Raw genomic sequence first — 23019 nt, 5'->3', positions numbered from 1 at the left:
TAGTTCCTAGCCAGAAAAGTTAGAACTGGTAAGAGCAGTTTTAATATTGTTGTCAATTATTAATCACCTACAACATAGGACTTAGGTTTGGATGACATTTTGTTTCATCAGCATTCAACTCAATTATAAAACTGAAATGGAAGGACACAAATTGTTTAAAAAAAATCCTCTAAAATCAGACCTAAAAATTGCTCATATCTTTTCATTGTATTTTGTAGTATCCTTTCTAATCTGAATCTAATCTTGTATTTACCACCTTAAAAATGGTTGGATTCAGTGTAACAAACTTAAAAACTATTATTAGTTGTATGGCTAAATTAATCTTTTTTTCTAAAAATGTTTTTATGTCAATAGCTGAGGTCCCTGTTTTAAAAGACCACAGCAAGTAGATTTTCTAGTGACATCACAGATGTATATTGTATTTTTCTGAATAAAGTCTACTAGGGATATTTAATTTAGGTGTAATTTAACAGAGTTAGAAGATCTACCAGTTTGAGTCATTGATTGATTGAACTGTCCAAACAACTGGATTGACTCACCTTTTTATACCACCTACAGCGACATAGCCGTAATGATTACATTGAAGAGTAATATATAGTTAACTTGTTGGAAGTTAGTATCATCACTTAGTAGCCACTTTTATTGTTAGAAAAATTACCAAGGAGAGAAAACAACAGTTTAGACTTGGGCTTGTTATATTTCTGAGAAGTTGGTTTCTTTAAAAACATTTTCCCTCTGTAGTACCTTTCTGGCTTCAGTTCCTTAAAGGAAGCAGCTGGGGAGGTGTAGGATAGTAGTGAGGGCAGGGTTTCAGCGGAAAACATTCCTGGCCAAATTCCTCTACAGTGTGGAAGCCAAGACTTCAGAGTCTTTCTGTTTCTTTTGGTCTCTGTCTCTCTTCCTCTCTCTTCTTTAAATAATAATTGCTGTATTTGCAATACTTGTGAATGTAAGTGAGTGTAAGTGGCTTTCTCCTGTAGCAGCCTTTTGAAAAATGTGAAGACGTTATTCCTCGTAAGCATTTAAAACTAAAGTTGAAAGAATAGAAAGTGTTGGCAATTGTACATCACACAATCGCTTATCTCTTCTTCAATAATGTAGTGTTCAGCACAGTATCCATTCCCTTAGCGAAGGGAAGCTCAGTGGAACTGCCCTTTCTCCCACTTAAAAAGAGCTTTAGTTTCCTTCCTCTATCTACTCTGAATAGTAATTGGACATTGACATTCTTGTTTCCTGATTTATGATGATGATTAGGGTAACAGAAGAATAATACAAATTTGGCCACTGTCACATAAAATAAAATGAAACATACTCTGAATAATTACAAGGCTAGATGATAATGGTTCTTCCACCCACCTTCTTAGGAGGGAACCAGTGAGGCAACACATTTGTATTAAATGAATGGGCATTTTTGAGCTTGGTCAAGATGATACCATTCACACCTAGTTCCTGCATGAAAATATGAATTCTAAGTACCCCTAAATGTGGCTACTGTTTTATCACTAGAGTTATAAACATTTTGTTCTTACTGTCCCTTGCTTGCCAGACTGCCCTAAAAGAAGTGAAATAGTCAGAAAGAGAACTCATCAGGGAGGTGATGCTTTGTGAGGGGCTTCCGGCTGCTCTCCTAGGGGAGATGTTTGTTTTCTTTATTTCTGTGCTGGTTCAAGGTGAGAGAGTGAGACAGCTGTGAATGTGAGGGGTCACAGGAAGATGAGAGCAGGGTGAATTCATCAGGGAGCATTATCCCATGTACAACCTCTCTCTGCTCAGGACTGTGCCCAGGCATATGACCCACACTGTATTTTTAGGAAAAGAAGAGTGACTGCTGAAAGTTCTTTTCTAGTATAGCTTCGTGATTACATAATACTAACTTATTAGCCTTTTGAAAATGGAAACAATCCTTAAAATATTCTTTTTATGGTCTGCATGCTATTCTGATAATGGGCACAATTGCCACATTTGGGCTTCTGTGTATTTATAATCTTTGCCTCAGAATTTAAGTAGAAACCCTCTTTTCATGTTACACTTAATTAGGTTGGGATCCGTTCTGTAGGAATGAATTTTACTAGCTTTTACTTCTGTTTCATTTAATGAAAATTCCTTAAATGCAGTTCAGTGTAGAGAAAGGGCAAAAGAGAAAGGAGATAATGTTTGCAGAGAGCTTGCAGTGGTGTAGATAGGCCTTTGTGCTCATTGTGTTTGTTTATAAAGGATCTCATTTAATACCCACAAAATATAGGTATTCAGGAAACCAAAGCTCAGATAGACTGGGTGACTTGCTTTGGGTAACATAATTAGCATTCAATAGAGATAAGATTCAAATCCTAAGGATTTTGGCTTCAAAGCTATATCAGATTGGACACACCTTACAGTGAAATTTGTGTGGCAATGGACAATGTTGTAGAGTGTGTCCGTGTAATGATTTTTGGTGTTTATAATACTTGTTCAAGCTGGCCAGAGCTGATTTCTACATATCCTGTAAAATGGCAGTGTCATGACAAATCAATGTGTATAATTAGGAAAAGGAAAATGTTAGAAATCTATTTATGCTTTAATAATTAAAAAGGCACTGGTCTCCTGCCAAATTGACATACATTTTGGAATCAGACTGTAAGATAATTGTTTCATGTTGCTTATGATAAATAATGCGATTTAAATGTCTAACCATTTGCTGTAGCACCTGGCTGAGCTCTCAGAACAACACTCCCATTACTTCCTCAGATGGTCTTGAGTCATATACGACAATGGAGAAAGTTCGTTTTGAAGGAGAATGTTAGGATGTGACAACTGTGTCTTTAAATATACCAGTTTTAAGCTTCTAAAAGATAACGTTTACAATTCCAAAGCATTATCCTAAATAAGGTAACACATTCATTGTATAGTCTGATTATCCCATGTGTTTGTATAGTAACTGTGTCTATATTGTAAAAAGGGACTTGAAATGGTTTCTATTTTTTGTTTCTGTATATGTCATCCCTACTTTGATCACTTCCTTAACAATAATAACTCCTCCTCCCACCCGTGTCAACTAGGGATCGTATTTGATTTCAAGTAAAAGAAACTGGTCTACATTGGCTTAACCATATAGGAGTCTGCTTTTCTCACATAACAAAGTGTATAGCTAGACAGTCTGGAACTGATGCAGTGGCTCCAGGATGCCCTCAAAGCTCTAGTGTCATCTGTTTTTCCCTTGTGTCTTCCTTAGTACGTGGCTTTCATTCTTATGGTTGCCTCATGTTACAAGATGACTGATCCACTTCCAACCTGTTGTTCAAGGTAAGAAAAAGAAAATCAGGTGTCAAGCAGGAAGGGGCTGTGTTACCACTGGGAAAGCAAAACTTCCTGGTAATCCTTAGCAGCCTCCTGCATATGCCTTATTGGTCCGAATTGTCATAGTCACCCCTAGCTACAAGGCAGGCTGGCAAAATTAGTAATTTAGGCGCATAGCTACCCTTAAACAATGTGGGGTTCTGTTAGTAGGTAGAACTGGTGAATGTATATTGGGTAACAAGTTAGCAGTGTCCACCCTGACCCAAACCCCTGCCCTGAACTGCCTGCTTACTCTTGGCTTTGGGACTATGATGGAAAATGGAGGAGGAAATGAAAAAAAAAGAAAAAAAGAACCCGCTTTAAGATTTTTCGGAGGGCTCTTTATTGCTTTTCATTGTGTGTTCTCCTCTTCTCTTCCTTGGTGTTTGTTGTCTCTGCTCCCTCTGACTTTGGCGATCACTTTTCCTTATTATTATTATTTTTTATTACTCACTTGCCGGTTATGTCATTTTCTTAGTGTAACCTTCTCTAACACTCCAGGCAAAGTTAGGCAGCTGCCTTTTATATATGCCCAGCACCTGGACCTTGTTTTTGTGTTTGATTTTTTCTTTTTTGCGTATTTATTACAAGTGTACTTATTGGTGTGTGTGTGCGTGCGCATGTGTGTATTTGTCCAGTGCTTTGCTCTGTTCTTCACTAGGCTATAAATTCCTTGAGGCCTGAGGCCAGAGGCCATATTTACTTTGTGTCTGTATATTCCTCCTCACCCCAGTGTCTAACATGGTGCCTAGGATAAAGTGGATTCTCAATAAATATTTGAATAAATTAATAATGAATATATTTTGTTGGCTTTTCTTTCTTGTTTTTTCTTTTTTAAAAAAATGCATTTCTTTTCATCCTCTTACTCTGTTCTCACTTTAAGCATTATTTAGGTATTTTCATTAATATTAATCCATTCATTTATATTTCTTTTTCTCTGTCCCTGCTTTTCTCTCTCTGGATTAATCTTCCCCTCTCTCAGATAAGTATTATCTTTACATTTCCATCCCAGTTTTCCTACTCAGGTTTCAGTTATCACACATCTGACTGCCTACTGCTTTTTAACTGGAATGCCTCTCCATCACCCCACACTCAACAAGTTCCAAATGACATGCATCAGCTTCCCATCTCAATTTTCTAGCCTCTGAGAAAGATGACACCTTCTTCTTTGAAAATGATGACACCTTCTTCTAGCTACTTAAGCTTGAGAACTTGGTGTCATTTGTGACATCATTTATTGATATCACTAAGGGCTATTTCTGCAGCCAATAGCTAGAGCTATTCACAAATAGCTCTAGCTATTTTGCATTCTTATTGCCATAACCTAGGAGTACAATGTGTAGGGTTGTAGGTGCTGGTACATGTAGGATGGCAAGATCAAGGGTGACAGGAGTCAGCTGACCAATGTGCCCCATCAAGCACTGGACATAGGCTTTGACAATTCACCACCCCAGTACACTCATTTATGTACCATGTTTTGGTGCTCATGACTCATGGAATAATCAATTTAGATAATTTTGGATTACTTTATAGTAAAATTTAAGAGGACTTAGCTACTTAAAATAGGTAGTGAATTTTATGATGGTAGATATGGACAACTTTTGCAGTATTGATGAAAAGATCAGAAAACAGTATTAAAATCTACAGATTATAGTTGCAGTAATAAAGGGTTTGTAAAGACAGATTACATGTTCCCACTCAATCAATCTTATGCAGAAATTAGTGGGAATTTTTTGAAATTAATAGGTATGAAATTTAGGAAAATTAGCACAATTGCTTCATAGATGATCTCATTAATCAAGATGTGCACTTTTCTTTTATAGAAAATAGTGAATTATCTGAATATATTGAATGAATAAATGAATAAGGCAGTGTCTCTATGATACTAAGATGATTGTTTGAGAAGTGAAAAATTTTAATAAACTTTCAGTATTTATAGTCAGAACTACCAGTTGTAAAAAAACTATGAGCAAAGCCACATTTAATATGAATCTTCTGAAAGCATCTTGTGAATGTATAACTTTTGCATGCCTTTAGATTCGTGACTTATGTAGTATTTCAGAAATTGAAAGAACATATCATACATTACCCTAGTTATTTATTATAAAGAATGCAGGTTTCTTTAGGAACTTTTTTCTGTTTGGATTGAGAAAGAGCAATAGTTTATGATACAGTTCGTTTTTTAGTTTGGTGCATTTGTCAAATTGAAATTTATCTCTGTCATCATGTTCTGTGGGAGAGGTTTTTTTGATAGATACATATTTAGATATATAGGGCACAGAGGCAGTAACGTGATTACATTGTTCTTAATTTCCCCAATTTTATATCATTTTTCTTGCTTTGTCATTCAAACATTAATTTGATTATGGGGATTACACACAGGGAAAAGTGTTGTTTTTGGAATGCATAAAGACTGTTTCCTTTTAAGTTTACTTTACCTAGTTCTGGTCCTTTCAGTGTATCTAGGATTGGAATGTAGGAATTAGGGCCATGCTTAGATTTCTGCTACAGTCTAACTCCCGTGGGAGGAATAGTGCCTCAAAAAGGAGATCAGAGACCACGATTCTATTCCCCTTTATTGGTGGATGTATTTCATTTATTATTTTTAGAGATGCTTCTCCTGTGGACATTTTCATGTGTTTTCCAATAGGATAGAATAAATGTTATTTGGGTTTTCATCTATCATAATAGAAAGCTACTGTCATGAAGAGACACTTGAGGTTTGAGAACTAGGGCAGTTAAGTCAAATATGCAAGCTTGTTTGTATGGCAAAAACAGTGAATAAAAGATATTTAAGGAATTTAAAAAAATGTGCCCCATCTTTTTCTTTGGACCTCATTTTCTCAAATGTCTTAAAGCAAGAGGTTATAATTTAATGTCAGTTCAACTAAAATCATTCAAATTGATTGTCACTATTCAGCAATAAATTAAGTTTTTCCTCCTTCAGCTGGTTGGGCTTATTTCTTTTTCATACATCAACCTTCTGTGTGTTGATATGTCACTCTAATGAAATAGGAAAATCAGCTCTATCAAAAAACATACAGTAACAACCAGTCCTGGAGCTAGTAAAGCTCAGGTATTCTGTATATAAGGAACGTTCTCTTAATCATTTTATGGAGATGGAAAATCCAAGGGTAAGCAGCCAGATTAATGTTTTAGATGTAATAGGGTAGTGGTCAGAATTGTGAACAGTGAAAGTACAAATCATGCCTGTTGTTGAATGGCCTGTATCTTATGGTTTAAGGTCAACAGTTGAATACAGAAAATGACTTTAAAACTACAGTGGCCATTTGTAGGTTAACAGCCTAGTATCCATCCCCTTACCTTTTTCTCTTCCCACTTGAACCTCTATTTTCCCAAACAGACATTCCAGCTCCATCCTGTCGGCATATCAGAAATCTCTGGACACGGTGATTTGGCCTATGTGATGTAATAAGAGGACACATATATTGGAAGACCAGAATGACTCTTCCTCTTTCTTCTTTGGTTCGTGTTCTCTCTCTCTCTCTCCTTCTCCCTCTCCCTCCCTCCCTCCTTCCCTCTTTCTCCTTCTCTCCTTTGCTCTTCTTTCTCCCCTCCCATGTTGGATGTGCATGAAGTATGAAGTAGTTCTTGCTACTGGTCCACTGACTTTCCTTCACAGGAAGGCCACACTTAAGTTGAAGTTGACACTCTAAGTGGCAGAAAGAAAGCATCCTAGCCAATTTAGAACCATCCCATTTAAAGACATGTGGCAAAACTAATTTAATTGCCTATAATTTATTTACCATTTAAGAATTTTAAGCCAAATTTCGAATATTATACTCTTAAAATCAATACTAATAATATCTATCAGCTATAGAGTTCTTACTATGTGCTAGGCATTGTCCTAGGTAATTTATATTTATGTTTGTTTAATGTGTACAACTGTATTATGAGTTAAATATTACCATCTCCATTTACAGATGAGGAAACTGAGGCACTGAGAATTTAAGTTACACAAGGCACACAGCTAGCAACTGGCAGAGTCAGAATTCGGTCCCAAAGGCCATGCTGCTAACCTACTAAGCCATAATGAGACACTGAATTTGTGGAAGGCTATTCTGAAGATCATTTAGGTCTTCATCCTGAATATCCTAAAAGCAGTCCCTTGAAGACACTTTCGCAGATGGAGCTTTTGAGTCCTAGATAAGTTAAAGTCTTGGTCATGGTTATATAATAAATGGGATGAAAAAGGCAGCCATGGTGTACTGGAAAATAATTTGGATCGGTGAACACAATTTACTCCACTTCTTTGAGGTCAGCAGCCCCTGTTTGCTTCTCTGTCTTCTCAGTATCCCCAGGCATTCTGCCTTTCCATCTTTGACCTTGTCATTATCAATTACCATGTTCTGGGAATCCAGATGGTGCCTTGTCTGATTAGCCTCACTGCACACCAAGAGGAATGATCCTTTACATTTCTGCTGTGGCCCGTAACTCACCAAGAGTCTTCTCATCTACAGTCTCATTTGGGCCTTTCAGCCACCTTATGAGATGGGCTGATGCACTTTGTCTTAGGTGCTTATCTGTCAATTTGCTTTATGTTAATTTGCATTTGTAAGTATCTTACCTTATAAGGAAGTGATTCTTGCTTCTGTCTTGCATGTTACTGAACTTGCAGCTGGACTATAAGCTCCATGAAGAGAGGATTTGATTCTAGGTTTTATGCTTGACATTCCTTCAATAGAGTTCCCTCTTAGTTCACAGGATTCTCTCAAAAACAAAAACAGCCCCCCAAAAAGAACTCATTAAATTAATACCTGGCTTTCCAGAGTCAATAGGTAAATGTTCAGGAATATTGTCAGCAGGTTATTAATCTGTTAGCAGTTTGACATCTATGGTAAGGTTACTTATACCACAAAACTTGGGAAAGGCTACACATCAGGGTAACTCTTCATCCCTGCCCACTGCCCCCATCCCCACCAGAGAGCCAGTTAGCCAGGACACTCCTGTTTATAGCATTTCCATAGCAAATGTGGTCCACAGGCACCTGCCTTTCTTTTTCCTTTGTGGATCAGCTAGTGGCCATGGGTCAAGTGTTTACATAGGGCAGAAGGTGGAGGTGAGGTCACTCTGTTGGTCTCCATGCCTCTGCTGTCATGAATCTCTGAGCAAAGGATGACAGTTTATGTTCACTGTAGAAAACCAAACTACAGAAAACAGCACAGAGAAAACTGGATTGGGAAGCCCAGAATGGGCATCACTTGAAATTGGCCGCCTCTCTGCTCCAGCCTGTGAGTCCTTCCACCCATCCTTGATTGAACTAGTTAACTGATCAAGCTGTGTTTATAGGGATATCAGGGTAACTTTGGGTATCAGGTAAAAGCATTCCTGATGAACAGTGGTTTCAACCACAGGGATCGTTATCATTTACTTAACAGCAAGTTTAGAAATAAAAGGTCCAGAGTTGGTTCACTGTCTTAGCAATGGCCTCGATGGCCCCAAGCTGTTTCTCATCCCCTCTCTGCCACCCTCCGTGTGTGAATAGTGTTTCCACTTCTGGCTGTAAGAAGGCTGCAGTGGGACTAAACAATAAGATGCTAACACACCTTCTAAACCCTTGAGAATATTTTGGATTTGTGATAGAAACAACGGAAATCTTCTCTTTTTTCTTTCTCCTGAAGCAATGATATTATTTTCTCCTTAAATAAGGTGTAAAGGGAATAAAAGGGAAGTGACAAATCTTACAGAATATTTAAAATAGCTTTATGGTAAAATAATTTTGAAGTATTTATTTCCAATTAGCAGGAAACTCCAGTGATTCTGTATGATGAGCCATTAAAGAAGCCGGCAACCCAAGACCATCATAGAAGCTGTGATGTGAACTGAAGGAAAAACATTGCAAGAAAAATAAGCAAACCCTTTCATTATGGCATCCAAGGCAGTAAAAATGCTATTTAAGTAGAGCAGAAGGCCCAAATGCCTGCAATTATGGAGTATTTAAATTTTTTTTCACATTGCAAAAAATTACAATATTTATACTTTTATGGGAAGGAAAATTAGATAAAGCTGTCACATGAGACAAGATACTGAAATCCTAGGAATTAGTGAGCACCCCTGTTCTGAGAGACTTGCTCTTCTTTGTTTCTTATTGCTAGCACAGTGTTGGGCACACCGGGTATACAGAATGAGAAGAAAAGACAGTAAAGGATGCATATAGTAGAACTATAGTAGCGAGTAGAAATCGGTCTTGCCAGAAGGAAACCTAGGCCTGGATTATTGGAACACAGATGGATTGGCTTCAGGTGGATTTGAGAGGAGTTTCAGGTGTTTGGATCTCATATTTTTTTCATTTTCTGCAGAGGAAACAGAATTAGCCCAGAATCCAGGTGAGTTGACAGTTAAGCGCAGAGCACCTCTCAGCTAGGATCGCTACACTCACATTTCCTTAGAGCCAGTTTTCTGGTTCAGTCTCTTTGACACCAAGTGTTATTTTTCCTTCAATACTGTTGGTGACAATTAAGTTATGAAATGATTAAGGTCGATTCACAGGTGGCTGATACTAGTATTTGCCAGCTCAAGTAACTCTTCTATAAGCTTTTTGGTATGGAAGGTACAAAGTTAATCCAAATGAGAGGTTGGATTAGTGGGCCACTGTAGCATTCATGCCCGTTGCATCATCCACTTAAAATGCAGAAGGAAGGCATTCTAGGCTGAGAAGGTAAGAAAGTACTATCTCACAAAGTTTGGGATATGAAGGAAGTCTTGTAATCTTTCTGTAAGATTTTGATTTTTAAAAATAGTGATATGTGAGTACATATGGTATAAAGCTTTTGTTGGAAATCTGTCTTCAGTAAATCAGAAATGAAAATTTGCTTTAAGTGTTGAACATCACAATCTATTTTCGTACTTTAAAAAACTACAACTATTCCTTAGAACACAATAGGTTTTGTCTTTTTCTGTAGAAGTCTTCATTAGGCTTCAGGCACAGAGTAAAGAGGAAGAAGAGAAGGCTATATAAGCAAGTAGTTTAATAAACATTATATATCATGATCACAACTCCACATCCTAAGTGAGATGTATAAATTTAGTAAAAATTGGAAGCACTATATTTGTGAAGGATAACAGCTTAGAACAATTTTAATTTATGTAGTTAAACCTCAAGTTATGCTTTGCATGTGGATTCTCATATTAAATGTATATGTTCAAGTTAGCACAGTGACTTTGTTTTACTGAATGTTGACTCCATTTTCTGGGGCAGCATCTCCCTTTTCACAAAGAATATGTGAAAGGCCAAGGCTGTCCAATTTCATAAGTATTGCTATGAGTTTTAAGGTTGTGCTATTTTGTATTCCATGAATTTGTTATTGAGTTTCATAGAATCTGATGGTCAAAAGAAGTGTCTCCTAAATATTACCACAGATTGAGTAATACATGGATTTTTTAAAAAGAGATAATTTGTGAGAAAATGATATAGTACAGTAAGTAAAACTCAAGGACAGTAATACGTAATAATGAACCAGATGGTAATCTCTTTGCGCTCAGGACCCCCATTTAATAATTACTTTCCTACTCCTTCTCTTCATCCTTGTGCTTCTCTTTCTCTTCCTTTAATTAAATCTTCTACAACAAGTAGCTTTGAATATCATATCTACTCAAAAAACAGCTTTTGAATTAATGAGTGGATACCTAAATGTTTTTATTCCTCCTCAAATCTGGCTTACTATGTTGGGTATACTGAGTGACTGATAAGCATTTGTTCAATGAAGTTTCTGAATTGCAGAATTTTTTCACTAAAGACCTGAATTTTACAGTTTTTGAGTTTATATTATACTGAGTGAGAAATTATACTGAGTGAGAAACTATCACAATGTTGTTGGATAAAGGTTGTAATGGTCCCACTTTAATAAATACATCATTTACATGATATTATGCAAATACTGGGAAAAGGATTGAAATTAATTTGTTCAAATAGATGGTTTTCTCTTTACAGTTTTGTATATAATTTTTCTTGTTTTGGTTTTATTATAGTTACTTCCTGACATCCAGCCATTTTTACCACTTTCATGATTTTTTGACATACTTGCTTACCACCTGTACAGTTATTTCCCAATATTCTCTTTAAATTGATTCACTTTGCAATCTAAATTCATTTAAGAGAAAACTTATAAGAGTACCATGAACAGAAAACCAGTATTCTCTGTTGCAAACAGAAGGCAACTATAAAAATAAATATATTGTGATAAAAATGACATTATTAAATTTTGGCCAGTTCTGTTGCCTTGAGGGAGATTGAGCCTGAGATAAATTTTCTTAAAGAGAGTTTGGCAAATATTAGAGAAGTATTCATATAAAAGACATATAGGCCAGGTGTGGTGACTCATGCCTGTAATCCCAGCACTTTGGGAGGCTGAGGCACTCAGATCACTTCAGGTCAGGAATTCGAGACCAGCCTGCCCAACATGGTAAAACCCTGTCACTACTAAAAATACAAAAATTAGTTGGGTGTGGTGGTGCATGCCTGTAGTCCCAGCTACTTGGGAGGCTGAGGCAGGGGGATCCCTTGAACCCAGGAGGCAGAGGTTGCAGCGAGCCAAGATCATACCACTGCACTCCACCCTGGGTGACAGAGTGAGACTCCATGGCAAAAAGAAAAAGAAAAAGAAAAGACATATAGACACTAAACTAAGCCTTATTTCTGACCATGCTATAAAGGTTGAAAAGAATTTAAAGGAGAATGACTTCTTTCTGTATTGGATCAAATACAAACTTCAACAAAGAAAAAAAAAATCTAGATTTTTCACAATTCCAAATCAGTAGGGCTGTAGTTTGTGACATTTTAGCACTCTGTAATTTTTGTGATAAAGTAAACATTTTCTGTTCATTTTTACTTTTCTTTAAAACATACTCAAAATTAAGAACATAGGTTAGAGTGAAGCTTCCATTTTCCGGCGGTGCATTTATTTCCTGCTCAGTGGGTTACATAATGTTTAGGTTTTCTATGAGGTACCACTTACTGAGTCAGGTTTATACTTTTTGTATCATTAATGCTTCATAAAGAGTGTCATTCTAAGCAGTGGCCACATAGTTACAATACACATGTGAGTAAAGTGTTTCATTAACACCTTAGAGTCTTATAGAACAAACTCAGGAGAGCATAGGTGTAAATGATCAAAATTCCAAATTAATGTAAACATAGCTGATGAGTTTTTCTGCCATTTTTAAAATACTTTAGCTATTGCTTTGGACTCGTTCTCTCAACGTTGATGAAGATCATTCTAAGTCATAGTTGAAACACAATCTGTTTGACTCTCAGCTGAAAGAATTGATTTCTTAACAAGTAAAGTAATAGTTAATTTAGTCAAGCCCCCAGTAGTGTCAAATTGATACAAGTCAAACTGATTTTGTGCAGAGATGGAAAAAACAAAACAAAACTGGATCATTGGTTTCCCTTGTCACTTGAAGAAAAGTTATGTGACTCAACACAGCCTGGCAAACTAAAAGAAGAAAGAATGCAAATGAAGTGTATGATTTAGAAATGTTAGATAAGATGGTGGCATGTGTTATGTAATGCTTCTTAATGATAATTTTATAAATGATTTATTACACTGATTGAGGTAAAAATATATTTGAAAGCAGAAAAGTCAAAGCAGTTGACATCTTCGATGAGCAACGGATATATATTTTTTACTTTCACTATATAGAGAGCAGCCTTCAAATATATGAAATATACTGTCATGACCAATGATTGATGCTTTATAATCCTGGGAACAGAGGCTGTTTTTAAAATGGCCATGGAATTTTTGAATATTGTTTTTGTACTACTAATTGACTTAAAAATAACAGATTTAAATTAAATCAAGCAGAAATGCCATTACAAGACAAAAACAAGGCTTAGGTAAATGTTTTACTTTTAATAGTTTGTCTGAACAAACACTTAGAGATTAAATTTCAACATAAAAACATAAATAGTTAGAAATAATTTAGAGAACAGTACATACTTTTCACAAATGCATTGCCAACAATTTAGTACGCGGTCCTGAGGCATGAGGGAGAATTTTAATAGTGTGTATTTATAAGCATGAATTTACTTTAAAATATAGATGGTTGAAGTTTGGCCTGTTTTCTTCTTCTTTCATATTCTTATAACCAAATGTTTCTCAGATTTTCTAAAAGGAAGCTCATTATTTGAATCAGACAGATGCTAAGTGGTGCAACATGAGGGCTATGGTTAAAATTCTACCTATCATGTTAACGTTGAAAAGATTGTGTTCAACCCTGGCTGGATATTTGGGTCTACATGAGAAATTCTAGAAAGAACCCTTTACTCTTTCTATCATATAATCAAATACATCTTTAAAGCCTCTGCCAGAAAGATAAAAATGGAGACAACTGGTTGAGACTGTACCTCTTAGTCTTACTTTCCTCTGCTTGCCTGTCTTTCTTTGTTTCATTGTTTTTACACTTTCATATCAAAGCCAAAGAAACAATTAATTCTGACAAGTAGTGTGGGTGATTTCAGGATCCGGGTGCCTTTGATAATTTTAAGAGGATTTTGTAAAGTGACTCTTTTAGGTATGAATACAGCGTTTTATGGCAATATAGAAGCTTGGCAATGCGCTGAACATTGTTAAATCTGCAATAGCTGCTGGAAGTTAGGAGCTTTAACAGGAGTTCTGTTACAATGACTTCTAGAGTGGGGCATCTTTGACTTCTGAGTCCTATAATTCTGTTGGAGTTCTTAAGCAACAGCTATGTGTATTGGTTTAAGTTAAGGAGATACTTTTAACATATTTTAAGATAGAGTTTCACTTGGCATCTTTATAAAAGCCAGGTGTAAAAGCTTTCCCTAACTATGATTATATGAAAAATATCTTGGCCTTGAACTTCCAAATAATGCAAAAAAAGTTATTCTCTTTTATTAAGATGCTAATCCTTACCACATTACCCTATGGTGGTCTGAAACAATCCACTAATGATAAAACATTGCTAGAAGTCAAAAGTTAATAGTAAAAATTAATGAAAGAAGTTATTAATATAAAGTAAAGCAGAGTGATGGGAAGAATCAGGGATTTTTCCGTAAGGGGTAACATGTTTTCTTATGGAAGAATTAAAATTTTTAAAGAAGTAGAGCATAAAACAGACTAGAAAGCCTTATATTTTTACCCCCCATATTAAGACGAAATCTCTCCTACAGTCATGAGTGATAAATGTATTCTCTAGTTTTAAATAGGTGAAGGGTAATTCAACAAAAATGGCAACTGATTAGCATAAGTGAAAACAAGTACTATATCAACCATGCCAACCAGCAACTTGTATTAATTTTATATATAAATAGTTCTGAGATTATCTGGGAAAAATGGTGGCCCTGAGAGAGAGGGATAAAGAGTTTGCAGCTCCTTGCCTTTGCTAGAGGGAGGAATTGGAATTGTTTCTCTCCAACACAGAATCTTAGGGAAAGATGGGTTCCACCTTCCACCAAGGATCCCAGTGTCTGCTCGACTTCAGTTGACAGACTGAGGCTGGCTACGTAAAATGAAGGAGTATTACTAAGAAAGAAGGAAAGGATTGACATTGGTGAGACATCTTCCACGCTGAGTTGATTCCAGAGCTCCATAGGAGGCAAAAAGGAAAGGTTATTATATTAGTGAGGGCTCTTCAGGGAAACAGATCAAATAAGGGATGCATATGTATCATATAATACAATGGAACTTGAGATTATCTGGTGAGAACTAAGTAAAAAGAAGAGAAGATGCTCAAGGACTGAACTCTGGAGAATACTGAGAGGAGGATCCAGCCATGGAAACTGAGGGGAAAAAAAAAACTGTCAGAGAATGAAGTGGAAAACTAGTAAAGCACTCTTCACTGGAAGTCAAGCAAAGCTAATGTTTGACAACAATGCTATTCTCCACTAAGTTAATACTCTTGAGAGACTGAATAATTGAGACACAAATATGGCAAGATAGAGGTTGTTAATGACCTTGATTTGAACAGTTCCATGGGAGAAGTGGAGACAGACATCTGATTGGAATAGATTAAAGAAAAAGTAGGTAGAGTAGATACTCTTCACCAAAGACGAAGCAGAGAAATGGATGGAAGCTGAAGGGGCAAATAGAATTAAGGAAGTTTGTTTTGTTTGTTTGTTTGCTTTTCAAAGTGAGAGGCTTTTAATAACATGTTTACATGCAAATGGAAATGATCCAGTTGAGAGAGGAAAACTGAAGAGGAAGCAGCACAGAAGGGGAAAATTCCAGTTGCAAAGTTCTTAAATGTTGGTGCTGGAATTCAGCACACTGTGAAGAGTTGGTTTAGATAGACCAAGGAGATTTCATCCCTCATATCAGGAGGAAAAATAAAGTGAATGGGTCAGTTACGAGTAAGTTAGAAGATTTGGTGATGGGAAATCAGGAGATTTTCTTCTGATTGCTTTTAGTTTTTCAATGAAACAGAAGTTAAGGTCATCATCTGAGCGTGAAGGACAGTGGAAGGAGGGAGTATTGAGGGAGGGTTTGAGGCCAGAGGAAAATACGTAAAACAAATTTTAGAGAGAGTGGGAAAATGCATTTATTATGGAAACATAGAAGGATGCTGGGTGGTTGGGAGGTCTTTCTAAGATTTGTGGTCATAAATTTAAGAAAATAAAGACATTTCTTAAAATTCTTTCTTAAAAGTTTACATAAAATCAGTTAATTCAAATGAATGTTTTTCTTTGACTACTTCCAGCTGCTGAGGTGCAGGTAGGGAGCAGATAGAAAGTTGGGTTTCAACAGAGTTTGAGTTTGCTAGGTGAACACAGGAGAAAAAGAGGATAAGGAATATTGGCGTTACTAAAGCTAGTGCCTGGAGTAGTGGTAGAGAGGTATACAGTGAACTAGTTGCTAAACCTTAAATCAAATGCAAGGGAGTGACTGAAAAAATAGTAGATAACTGTAAAAGACTTACTACAAATAGAATCATGCTTGGCAGAGTCACTCAGATCTGCACCTTTGTGGAGAACATGTCTGGTTGAAATAGTTCACAGCCTGGCCTTAGGGGGATTGAAGCAATATATCATAACCATCAATTAGCTTAGCATTTTATTTTTCATTTTTCAGTACTTCCACCCTAAAAAGACACATATTGTCTGGAACAAAGCAAAAGCACAGTCTGTGTCTTTAGGGAATTGACATTCTACCAGAGACCTGTTAGAAAAGATACAAGATGTAGAAAAATGATTCACAATTTATTATTTTTTTGTTTGTTTCAGTGGGAACAACAGGCGCATCAAGTTGTTTCTCAGCTCTTGTAGAGCAGAATGTAAATATTTATGGAATATAAACTCCTTTTAATCAGTAGCACAGTTGGGCCTCTACAAATATGGAGTTCTTTTTCAGATACTTCAATTAGAGACAAATACCAGTCAGAAAAGAAAAAAGTCCCTGGCAGTAAAATTGTAATATATTAGGCACAAGTAGAAATTCCCAAGATTTCACATATATAATCTGTGATCAGCACAAAATGATGGTTTTTTCCTCTTAATCTTCTTCTTTCTCTTCATTTTCTTTCCCTTTTGTAATGATTAGGTAACTAGGAAAGTGATAAAATAGTATCTTCGCAAATTAGTAATAATCTTTCCTTCTTTTCTTCTTCATCCCTTTCTTCTTGATTTTTTAAATATTAATGACTGTATTGCTTTTGTAAAAGTAACATATATTCATTATAAATATACAAGCAATAGAGGAAAGTCCAAAGAAACATGTAATAACTCAAATTTCACATACTAGACATAATCATTATAATTTTGAAGGTTATGATTCTGGAAATCTCTCTGTGTTTATATGTATAGATAAAAGGATAGATAGCAAGAACTGATAGCCAAGTTATTTTCCTTCATCATTAAAGTTGGGGAAAAACAATTTCACTAAAGCACTTTCTTACAGATGATCATTTATAAATTTTTCCAGGAATTTCACATGTCCTTTCAATATACAGGTTTATTTTTTACCTTAATATCAGTGAGGCTTTGTTGCATCGTGTCTTTTAATACATTTTCTGTCACATTTATTGTGTTACCTATCTTTTCTATTTTCTCTATATATTACTTTTAAATAATTGTTTTAGTTTCTGTGTCTTTTATCTGCATTACTGTGATTTTCTCAAATGTTTCCTCTAGTGAGTAATTCAGTTTTCAACCTTGTCTATTCATTTCTTTGATCTGATTATTTTATTAATGATATTCTTTTGCCACTCACTTTGTTTTATTACTTCTGCAATCTTTCTGATTCATTTTGTTGTTTCATCACCTGGTTCTAGAGCTATAGTAATTGAATTCATATCCATACAACTCATTTTATTAAAATAAAGTATTCATGGTGAATTTTCATAAAAATATTTTTAAAAGCCAAGAGCCACTATTTAAATAAGTGCTCTTATCTGATCATAATTGCAACTATTGATTGAATTCGCCTAGTTTGAGTACTTTTTATTAATAATGTATGTGTTTATAAAGGCCTTAAAAAGATTTACTGAGAATGAAGGGCTCTACTCAGCAAAATGAACTGTTAAAATTGAACTAAACAATTAATTAATGTATACATATATATACATATATATACTTATATACTTATAGATATACTTACATACTCTTATATATATACTTATATACAGAAAAATTCATAAACAGATTGTATACAGTTATACCTACATGTTGTTTTGGAGTTAATTGTCAAGGTGTTGGTAAAACCCTTAACCACAAGATTCTGAGAGAGTATCTCTAGCTGGTTGTAGTCGGTTTATCTCTCTGTTATGGTCTTGGTTCCCATTTATTTACTAATCTTCTGTATCCTATTCTGACCCATGTTGGCTCATGTTGGATTGGTCATTTTCAAAACTAAAGGCAGATATAATTGTAGAAATCAATCAGTCTGTCTACCATTGTTCAAGTTTAGACTTTGACATATTACCTCTTCATTAACTCAATTTCTGTAGTTTAGTGTCTGTTCTATTTGACACTACACAGCTACACATAATATGGAGTGCTCCAGGGAGTTGCAGTATTCTTCTAGTGCACAAATTGCAAAAATTTATTGGCACAAAATGTCCTCCCTTTCTTCTTCTGGTGTGGAAGAGGTTTTATAGACTTTCTTCATGTGGGTGAGAAAGGACTAATTCTCCATCTGGATGCCACCTGTAAAAGTTCACACTTTTTCTCAGAATAAATTTAATCTATAGCAGCAAACTATTTCATGTTCTTTTAAGCAGTCCTTGTCACCATTCTCTAGGAGCTAAGTGTGGAGGTTCTTTACAGGTTGTTTTCCTAAGATGTTGCTGTTTATAGAATCAATGCCGCTTGTATTTCAAATTCATTTGACAGAAGTAAATGTCAACTATCAGTTGTAAAATGTTCCATGCAAAAATAATCATGCTATATCTTCATGAGGGACAACCTGTAGAAAGTGCATTATGATACATTTGATTTTGATTATGTTTTTGGTTATTATCTTGCCTGTCAGTCAACTCACTCCCACTTAACTGGAGGACTAAAAAGTTAAGTGTCGCTGGTAGAGCAAAGGAACAGTGAACCCATTAGTGCAGTGTTTCTCAAATTGTTTGAAGGCTGTCTGTGCTAGGATCACCAGAGAGAGGTTAAAATGCAGATCTTAGACCCCCATTCCCCAGACCTCTGGGGATTTGACTTAAGAACATGCAGTGTTTGAGAACCATAGTATTAGGATTAATGTTAGTAGTAGTAATAGTAGTAGTAGTATTAGAAGTTTCCTGTAAGATCACCAGAGGCAATGAACTTTATTAAACAACATAGAAAAACTGCACAATAAATTTATATCTGTGCAAAGAAGAATATATACACCATCACTTGGTTATGCTTTCAGTGTTTTAAAATCATTCCTGGCTGAAACCTAGGGTTTCTGAACAAATTCTTAAGGGACTACCTTGGAGGTGGAGGACTGAGTACTAGTGGACTGTCCTGGTCAAGGAGGAAACGGCAGTAACAAAAATGCACAAAATCTTATTATCACTCCCAGATAAAGTGGTTTACTAATGAATATACTTCTTGAGAGCTAGCCATGGCAGAGGTTTCCTCAATTCTGTCTCAAATACCCACTGCCAAGAGCAATTGTCATCTTTTAGGAGGAAGATGCCACATAGTGTTCTCCCACCTCTCAAACTGTTTAATCTGGGATATGTACATTGTAGCAGAAAAGACTGTGTATACTTCCCAGCTGGGTATGAGGAACAGATTTTTTTCTGGTGCTGCCAGTTACCTGGTATTCTGCTTATCCTTAAACTTAATTTATACCCACATTCCAGCTTACTTGTGGCTAAGCTTAGCCATATTGCATTGATGATGCATTCTGGCACAGCCTCAGCAAATATATAATGTAGAGTCGGTAATGGGTATAGATCCTTATTTCTATTCTTAAAATCTTCTTTACTGAGGCACGATTTACATTTAACAACATGCATCCATTCTAAGTATAGTTGATGAGTTTTGACAAATGTATACACTTATGTAACCACCACCACTATAAAGATATAGACCCTTTTTATTATCCAAAAATGTTCCTTCTGCCACTTTGTAGTCACACCTCTCTCCTACCAGCCGCAACCCCAGGCAAACAATGATGTGTGCTCTGTCATTACAGATTAGTTTTGCTTATTTGACAGTTTCATATAAATGCAATGATACAGTGTGCCTATTTTCTTGTGCTCGGAAAAATGTTTTTGAAATTCACATAATTGCATATAATGATAATAATAATACTCTATTCTCTTATCATTGCCTAGTAGTATTCCATTGAATGGATGTACACAATTGGGCTATCCATTGACATATTGGTGGATAGTTGGGTTATTTTCCAGTTTTATGGCTTCTGTGAATAAATCTGATGTGGTTATTGTTGCAGGGTAGGCATATGATTATTACCGTTGGAATTGTTGGGTCATATGGCAGACATATGTTTAACATTGTAAGAATCTGCTAAACAGATTTACAAAGTAGTGGCAATATTTTACTTTGCAACTAGCATTGTATGAGAATTCCACTCGTTCTAGCCTTTTATTTTTAGCCATTCTAATGACTTTGTAATGGTAACTAAATGTGGTTTAAATTTGCATTTTTTGATGTATTTAGTGGCCATTGTATTTTTGGGAAATGTCTCTTCAAATCTCTTGACAGTTTTTTAAATGAGTTTTTGTCTTCTTGTTGCTAAGATTCAGGTTATTAAGTTATGGACACCTGTATTTCTACACACACACACATATAATTATAGTCTATATTTTTATATTAATGAATTGATATAATTGATCACTTTTGTTTTTTTTTGCAAAGTTTTCTCCTTTTAGGAGATTTTTTTACATTTAGGTCTGTAATTGATACATTAATTTTGTATATGATCTGAGGAAAGGTCAGAGTTCATGTATTCATGTGCATATCTCGAAGTTCCATACAATTTGTTGAAAACATTTTTCTTCCTATTTAATTATCTTGGCACTTTGTCAGAAACTAATTGATCATATATGTGTCTATTTCTGCCATTCTGTCATCTATTGATCTATATATCTACCGTTACACCAGTACTATGCTGTCTTGATTATTGTAGCGTTTCAATGAGTCTTCAGATCGATAATGGGAAATCAGCCAACTTAATTCTTTTCAAAATGATTTTGGCTATTGTGGATCCTTTACATTTTAATATGTATTTCACAATCAATTTGTAGATTTCATTTAAAAAAGCCTCCTAGGATTTTGTTTTATAAATAAGGGTGTTTTATTATAGTAAAAAATATATAATATAAAATTTGCCGTTTTCACCATTTTTCAGTATTCAATTCAATGGCATTAATTATATTTGCATTGTCATGTCACCAATATTTCCAGAATTTCCCATCACCCCATATAGAAACTCTGTATAATATTAAGCAACAACTCTTCATTTCCTCCAGCCCCTGGTAATCTGTAATCTACTTTATTTCTGTGAATGAGCCTATTCTAGGGAAATTTTCCAATTCTAGGTATTTAGGTACCATATAAGTGGAATCATGCAATATTTTCTCTTTGCATCTGGATGATGTCGCTGAGTGTAATAGTTTTTAAAATATTTTTCATTTTTAATTTGGGTATATAGTATATATATTTATGGGGCACATGAAATCCTTTGATACAAGTATGCAATGTATAATAATCACATCATGGTAAATGGGGATATCCATCCCTTAAGATTTATCCTTTGTGTTAGAAACAATTCAATTATATTCTTTTAGTTATTTAAAAATGTACAATTAAGTTATTAACTATCATCACCCTTTTATGCTATCAAATATTAGGTCTTATTCATTGTTTCTAATTATTTTTTTCACCCATTAACAATTTCCACTCCCTGCCCTACCACATCCCCACTACTGTTCCCAGTTTCTGGTAACCATCCTTCTGCTATCTCCATGAGTTCAATTGTTTTAATTTTTAGTTCCCACAAATAAGTGAGAACATTCAAAGTTTATATGTCTGTGCCAGGCTTATTTCACTTAACGTAATGACCTCCAATCTCATCCATGTTGCTGCAAATGACAGGATCTTATTCTTTCTTATGGCTCCAGTACTCCATTGTGTATATGTACTTATGGCTCCAGTACTGCATTGTGTATATGTACATTTTCTTTATCCATTCATCTGTCAGTGGACACTTAGATTATTTCCAGATATTGGCTACTGTGAACAGTGCTACAACAAACATGGGAGTGAAGCTATCCCTTTGATATACTGATTTCTTTTCTTTTGGGTATATACCGAGGGGTGGGATTTCTTGATCGTATAGTAGCTCTATTTTTAGTTTTTGGGGAACTTCCACACTGTTCTCCATAGTGCTTATACTAATTCAGATTCTCACCAACAGTGTACCAGGGCTCCCTTTTCTCGACATTCTCTCCAGAATTTGTCACTGCTTGTCTTTTGGATATAAGCCATTTTAACTGAGGTGAGATGATATATCATTGCAATTTTGATTTACGTTTGTCAGATGATCAGTGACATTGAACACCTTCTCATATGCCTGTCTGCTATTTGTCTTCTTTTGAGAAATGTCTGTTCAGATATTTTGCCCATTTCAAAATCAGATTATTATAGTTTTTCCTATAGAGTTTTTATAGCTACTGCTATATTTTGGTTATTAGTTTCTCACCAGATGGGTAGTTTACAAATATTTTCTCCTATTCTGTGGGTTGTCTTTTCACTTTGTTGATTGTTTCCTTTACTATGCAGAAGCTTTTTAACTGATGTGATCTCATTTGCCTGTTTTTGCTTTGGTTGCCTGTGCTTGTGCGGTATTATTCAAAAAATCTTTGCCTAGTCCAATGTCCTGAATATTTTCCCCAATGTTTTCTTGTAGTAATTTCATGGTTGAGTTCTTAGATTTAAGTTTTTAATCCATTTTGATTTGATTTTTGCATATGGCAAGAGATAGGGATCTAGCTTCATTCTTCTGCATATGGATGTCATTTTCCTAGCATCATTTATTGAAGAGATGATTTTTCTCCAATGTATGTTCTTGGCAGCTTTTTTGAAAATGAGGATTTGTTTCTGGGTTATCTATTCTGTTCCATTGGTCTAGGTATCTGTTTTTATGCCAGTACCCTGCTGTTTTGTTTGTTATTGCCCTGTAGTATAATTTAAAGTTAGATAATGTTGTTTCTCCAGTCTGTGTTTTTTGGTCAGGACATCTTTGGCTAGTTGGGGTCTTTTGTAGTTCTATACAA

General features: G+C 35.4%; 1 protein-coding gene across 2 annotated transcripts in view; it reads left to right on the top strand.

The window, feature by feature from the left end:
* The window catches only part of GRM8 (glutamate metabotropic receptor 8), an 801552-nt gene that overhangs the window by 226653 nt on the left and 551880 nt on the right, over positions 1 to 23019 (top strand). The window lies entirely within an intron of this gene.

The sequence above is a fragment of the Chlorocebus sabaeus genome, chromosome 21 (assembly GCF_047675955.1).
Source record: "Chlorocebus sabaeus isolate Y175 chromosome 21, mChlSab1.0.hap1, whole genome shotgun sequence".
Lineage (NCBI taxonomy): Eukaryota > Metazoa > Chordata > Mammalia > Primates > Cercopithecidae > Chlorocebus > Chlorocebus sabaeus.
Note: the sequence above shows the minus strand (reverse complement) of the source record. Positions and strands in the feature narration are given on the sequence as shown.